This window comes from Gossypium arboreum, chromosome 12 (assembly GCF_025698485.1).
Source record: "Gossypium arboreum isolate Shixiya-1 chromosome 12, ASM2569848v2, whole genome shotgun sequence".
Taxonomy (NCBI): Eukaryota; Viridiplantae; Streptophyta; class Magnoliopsida; order Malvales; family Malvaceae; genus Gossypium; species Gossypium arboreum.
Window position 1 is genome coordinate 107,442,464 of NC_069081.1, and position 7,110 is coordinate 107,449,573.

A 7,110-nucleotide genomic window follows, 5' to 3' on the forward strand; every position below is an offset into this window, starting at 1 on the left:
AATTACTCTTTAAATCCCTCTTTTTAAATACTTAAGCTATTTACTCACAATTTAACAAATTTTGCACTATTTTCAATTTAGTTCTTTTTAATTAATTGACTATCCAACCGTTAAAATTTTCTAACAAAACTTTAATACTAACTCAATGACACTCCATAAATATTTATAAAAATATTTATGGCTCGGCTTATGAATTTGAGGTCTCGATACCTCGTTTTAGACCCAATTTACTTATTAAATTCTTCTTCTTCTTTTTTAAATCACAAAATTCACTAATTGAAAAATTCTTCTAAATTCACACTTGACCCATAATTATTAATTTATTAAATTTTCAAACTTAGTTGTTAGATTTAGTGATCTCAAATCACTGTTTCTGACACCACTAAAAATTAGGCTATTACAAATATGCTACATTCAAATGAACCGAACTCAACTCTATTTAAGGCCTAAGTCAATGACCCAAATAGAGAAACAATCTTGTTAAAACATGACATAGAATAAACAACAATAATTTTCCTAACAATAATGTTAATTTACGAAAATGAAACTAAAATTAAAATTTTATAGATACAATTATGAAAAATCAAAGTTTATGTGTCATATTACAGATGAAATAAAAGTGAATATATGATTTTAAAATTTACCCCCCCCCCCAAATATTAATTAAATTAAACTCTTGAGATTTTCTATTCCGACTTCTCTACTGCTTTTTCACCAGATGGCCTTGAGAGGAAAAGACAAACATATTCAATTTCAATGGCCTTTTTTCAACTTAAAAAGTCTAAACCAATTTGTATTTCTCTAGTGGTTTGAGTTGCACTAATCATCGAAATAATGACAAATATTGAATGTTTTATTCGTTTTATTGGAGTATAAAAGATTGGAAAAATGCAGAAACTGGCTATCTAGATATCTGGAAGTTGGATGAGTGGTTTCAAGAGTTTTTCAATGTTTCTTTCCTAAGTGTTTGTAAGCTACTTTTTCCTAAGAGTTTTTCAATGTTGGACCACTTGGACAAAGTGTCCCCTTACTTTATTTTGCATTTTTTTTTTCTCTTGTTTGTTTATTTTCATCCTATCCACTCCTATCGAAGCGGTGGGATTCAAAATCCATATGGTTTGGTCATCTCTACCAAAATTTCAGTATGATAAATGTATGAGAAGGAAAGTGGTCCCCTGTTGAAGACTGAATCACTGTCATCTCTTTACTTTCTATCTCATTGGGGTTACAAAAGTTTACCTCTCTGATATTTCAAAGACTGGTTTTAATATTCATCCAATTATGAATATTTCTTTTTTGTTATTTAATTATGAAATATTATAAAATAATTATTTTATTTTATTTTATTTTTGTCACTTAATTATATTGAATAAATGATTAAAATGCAATCCGGGTTTTATCTTCCTAACATGCTTATATAAACAAATTTTATACAATTTATTGTTATATGACCTTATTCATCACATATAAAACATTTACATATTTATTTTTTAGATTTTTAGAAATTTTTTCTTTTTATTATTATAACCAGTATATTTTTTATTTCCTGGTTTCTATCTAACTAGTTTATATCTTCTATTTTTCTTTCTATGTTTTTATAAGTTTTAGGACGTATTGGTTTACATCCAAATTCTCATTCATTTTCTAAAATTTTAGTACAATGTTTATCACTTAATTTATTTTTAACTTGTTTAGAAGCTTTAGATTGTAAGTAATGTAAAGTTATTATTTCTTTAGCAAAATTTATCCTATTTCCTATAGAATCTATATTTTCTGGTTCTACTCCAACCTTTTAACTATATTTTTCTAGATAATTTACATATTTTTGTATGCAAATTTCATCCCATGGTGGCGGTAATTTATGAAAATATTGGTTTTCCAAAATTTTATGTTTTCATTTTTAGTTTTTGAAATTCATGAAGAAATTTTTAGAAAATTCTTCTAAATATCTAATATTACATAATTTAATCTTAGATAATATATAACTAGATATACTATCCTAATCTTTTTATCAAAATAGTCACAAAATTCTATTGTTAGAATAAAAGTTAATCCTTTTAAAAGATCTTTAGGAGTTCCTATCTGATTAATTAATTGACTTTTTTTGTTGTTTTCCTTTTTAAAATTCCTCCTTGGGCCACATTTCATATTCTGATAGTTTTTTCATATTCTGATATTGAAATATTAGTTAAGTCTAAATATATTCCTCCTTAGGCCACATTTCTTTTATTTAAATCATCAATCCTATGTGGTATAGGTTGACTAGATGACTCTCTTGGATATTCAATTTTAATTTCATTAGTAGCTATATTTTCGATTTGGTTACCAAAAATTCTAGCTGTATTTTCAATTTTTTCAAAATCTTTATTTAAAGCTATCAGATAATCATTTTTTTGAATATCTGACTCTATTTTTCTTTTTCCATAAGGATCTGTTTCTTCAGTATCCATTGGTTCTGGAATTTCTATATTTTCTTCCTCATCTGTTGAAGTGTTTTCTTCATTAGATTTATAACTAGTAACCTTTAAATCTTCTTGATTATCATAATTACTAGAACTACTACTATCTGTAGTATCATAATTTAACATATAATGATAGTTAAATAAAGTAAATAAGTCTTTATGTTTTTCATAATGTTGTTCTATTAATTTTAAATATTCTATTCTTTCATTTTTATCTGTACTTTTAGTAAATTTAAATTTCCAATGTTCTATAAGTTCTTTATAAGATTGGAAATCATATTTTTGTTGACAAGTATATTTTCTTTTTTTGTTTTTCAAGGTTTTTACATCTTTTATTAGTAAAGATGATTCTTCCGAAAAGTGTCTTCTTCCTCGAGATAAAGTTAATATTATGTTACTATTGCCATAATATAAAGGACCTAAATCCATTTCTTGTTCTATAGATTTGTTAATAAGAACCTGATCTAATTTATTATTTATAGTAGATAATACTTCTTTAGATTCGTTGTTCAAATCTAATTCAGTTACCTCTCCTAAATTATTTTAATTGTGAAATTATTAAAATATTTTTATTTTAAGGGTAATTAATATTATTAGAAATATATTTTTATCTTTTCATATTTTTATATAATTTTAAATAAAATAATTGAAAAATATTATTTAAGAATTGAATATAAGAATAACAAGTTGATATTAATAATCATTTTATTAATATAAAATATTTTGGTTGATCGAGAATGTGATAAAAACTTTAAATGTTTATAGTGCGTTTCCTTTGTTTAGTCAGTGTTGCTCATCCCCACCTCGACTTTTCCTTTTTCTATTTTCTCATAATTTTCTCTCATTTATTTTGTTCTTATCTAGTCGCACAATTCAAGGTTGTGAAGTCTCATAACTTCTGCACATAATTTCCTATTTTTGAACTAAAAAGTTATTGCTCTAAATTCAAAAATGTAACTGGATTCCGTTTGTTTTGCCAACTAAATGGTTTATGTGACTTAATTTCTAAGTAAAAAAGTAATTTTATTTTCTTTAAAATAAAAATAAAACAATTAAATTAAATTGAGGTCAGGTCAGGTCAGATTGAGTTAGGCCTGTTATTAAAATTTTAATTTGAGACAGATTTTTCTTAAGAATTAGAGTGGGATTAAGCTCAGGGCAGATTAGTAAAGCTTCAGGTCGAGAATGGGGTGGGCAAAAATTCGCCCCACCTTGCCTTGTTTCCATTTGACCTATTTATGGGTTGGGTCGAGTTTGAGGTCGGGCTTTATTAAAATTTTAGACTTGTTTGATAGGCTTAGACTCGGCCCAGATAAAAATACTAAAACTCGAGTCTTGCTCGGCCTGCCCAAATTAATTTTTTATATAATTTTTTAAAAAATATATAATACATCAAAAATACTAAAAATATTAAAATAAATATTTCTCAACAAATTAAAAATAAATTAAAAAAATATTTATACTTAAATAACATTAAGATAGATGTAACTTACAAGCAAATGCCTATAAAATAGTAACAAAATTAACAACAAAACGAGAGTTATACAATATTCAAATAATAACAACAATATAGTAGGAATATAATAGTGAAATGATAACAAAACAGTGAGAAAACAACAAAAAAATAGTATAATTCAAGTCGAGTCGAGCTGGGCCGGGCCAAAAAGCCTTATTCGAGGCCCAACCTATTTTTAAAACTCCAAATCCATACATCTCTCTCAAACCAGTAGCAATCTCTGCTTAAGAACAAATTTTCACTATTACTACTCTTATACATACAAGTTGCTTATCATTTCAATAGTTGAGAATCTCATGCAAAAGCCTTATACTTACAGTCTCATTGTTTAGTTACCTAATACATATTTACTTATTTAGTACTTAACGTACAGAGCTGAAATACTTACATTGATGCTAAGTAACTACTTGTAACACCCCTAACCTGTATCTATCATCGGAACCGGGTTATGGAGCATTATCGGAATTTACAGATTAAACAGGCAGAAATTTCAAACATTTCATAGCATATAATATTCAAGTCTGAAACTAATTAAAATCATATAAATTGTCCCTTATTCGAGCCCTCGAGGCCCAAAATACGGGTTAGAAACAAGTCGGGACTAATTCGGAAACTCAGAAAATTTTTCCGAATACATTAAAAATTTTCAAATCTGTAGGGTTCACAAGGCCGTGTGGCCAGGCCGTATGAGTCACACGGCCAAGAGGCACGCTTGTGTCTTAGATCGTATGGGCATTCGAAATAGGGACACATGACCTTGTCCTAGCCCGTGTCTGTGCCGGTGTAACTCTCTGACTTGGGTCACACAGCCAAGCCACACGCCCGTGTTGTAACGCCCCTTACCCGAGACCGTTGCCGGAGTCGAGCACAAGGCACTACTAAACTTATTTGAGCACTTAACCAAATTTAGATAATTTATATAATACTTTTCAGACAAGCTGTCCAACTGTGTCATAGTTGCTAAATAATTCATATCTCGAGTTATAAAACTCGAAATCCAAATCCGTAAATTTTCTCTGAATTTATACTCATATATCTACTTACCACTTTTTTTCTAGAATTTTTGGTCAAGCCAATTAGTACAGTTTATTATTTAAAATCTCCCCTGTTTCAGGGTTTGACTACTCTGACCTTTGTGTATTACGAATGAGATATCTCTCTGTACAGAGCTTCAATGACTATACTGTTTGTCTCTAATAAAACTAGACTCAATAAGGAATCTGTACATATAAAGTATGACTTCTAATTATCTTTGTAAAATTTATGGTGAATTTCCAAAGTCAGAACAGGGGATCCAGAAATCGCTCTGGCCCTGTTTCACAAAAATTTAAACATCTCATAAAATATAGCTCATATACCTGTTTTGCTTCTTCCATATGAAAATAGACTCATCAAGATTCGATTCCATAATTTATTCATTATTTAATTCCATTTCTACTATTTTTAGTGATTTTTCAAAGTCAAACTACTGCTACTTACGAAAACTGTTTTAGTACAAATATTGTTAACTAGTTTATAACATCTTTACTTCAATCCATTCAAACTCTATACATGCCATATAAATCTTTAAACATAAAACAAAACTACCGAATTGATCTGAATAGTGTGCCATGTTGTGTTGATCCGATCTACCCACTTCACTTCAAGTCAATCTACATAAAAATATTAAACACACACAAGTAAGCTTATTGAAGCTTAGTAAGCTCATAGGCATATAAACACAAATCATATCAAATATCGTACACAATCATATATCTATTAGTTTAACTATTTCATCCTCCAAATCACAATTTCATTAATAACTCATTGGAATAATTTCCATATGGCAACTCACAATTTAACTCCCTTAGGCCCATTTCTCATTTACTTCATTGTCAAATTAGGGAACAATAAGGAATTGAGTGCTTCATTATCACATTACCATAGTAAACCATGGACTTTCACATTGATCGCATCACACACGAAGCCATAGCCTTGCCATGGTCTTACGGTTCACATATCATACCGAAGCCATATCCTGGACATGGTCTTATCTGAAATCACATTATCACATTATACTGATGCCATAGCCCAGCTATGGTCTTATACGGAGTCACATTATCACATTGCACCGATGCCATAGCCCAGCTATGGTCTTAAACGGGCACACTTGTCACATATGTTTCGTCAACTCATCAGGGTCACAAAATAGAAGCACTCAAATCCATTGTTCCTACTAATTTGTACTTTTAGTTACACATTATTCATTAGTTAATGCAAATTGATAGTATTCATCAACAATAAAATACTTTAACAATCATAATATTTTCATATCAAAACATTGAACTTTGCCATATGAACTTACCTGGACTAATTTGTAAAAGTCGTAGAAATTGTGGACTATTCTTGAATTTTCTCCTTTCCACGATTCATTCGTTTTCTTGATCTATAATTATAAAATCATTCCTTCATTAGCATCCATTTCAATTCTATTTCACTTCACAATTTATGCTGTTCAAATTTCGAAATTTCACTTTTACCCCAAAATTTACAATTTTCACAATTTAGTCCTTCTCAATTCACCCATCAATTGAACTAATTTTTCTCAATTAACACTTTATTTTATCATTATAAACTATTTCAAAACCTTTTCTATTCTTAATTTCAACAGAAACCTTCAATTCACAACTTTTTCACAATTAGGTCATAAATATCATTTCCTATCAAAATCACTTAATAAAACCACCTTAATATAAAATTAGAACTTAAATTTCATAATAATTCATCATAAAATTCCCTTATCCATCCAGGGTAACTTCCAATTTCACCCATAAAATCAAAAACTAATGAATTCTACAAGTGGACCTAATTGTAAAAGTCATAAAAACATAAAAATTATCAAGAAAGGTAAGAATTAAACTCACATGATGTAAAATATGAAAAACAAGCTTTCTCCAGACCTTCTATGGCGTTTTAGCTGAGAAAATATGAAGAAATGTCTAGATTTTTCAATTACATCATTATTTAACTATTAACTTTTATGCTATTTCCAATTTTGCCCCTTGTTCACATTGTTTTCTTGCTTATTTCATACCCAAACCGTCCAGCCATTAACCTTTGGGTCTAATTGCTCTTTAAATCCATCTTTTAAAT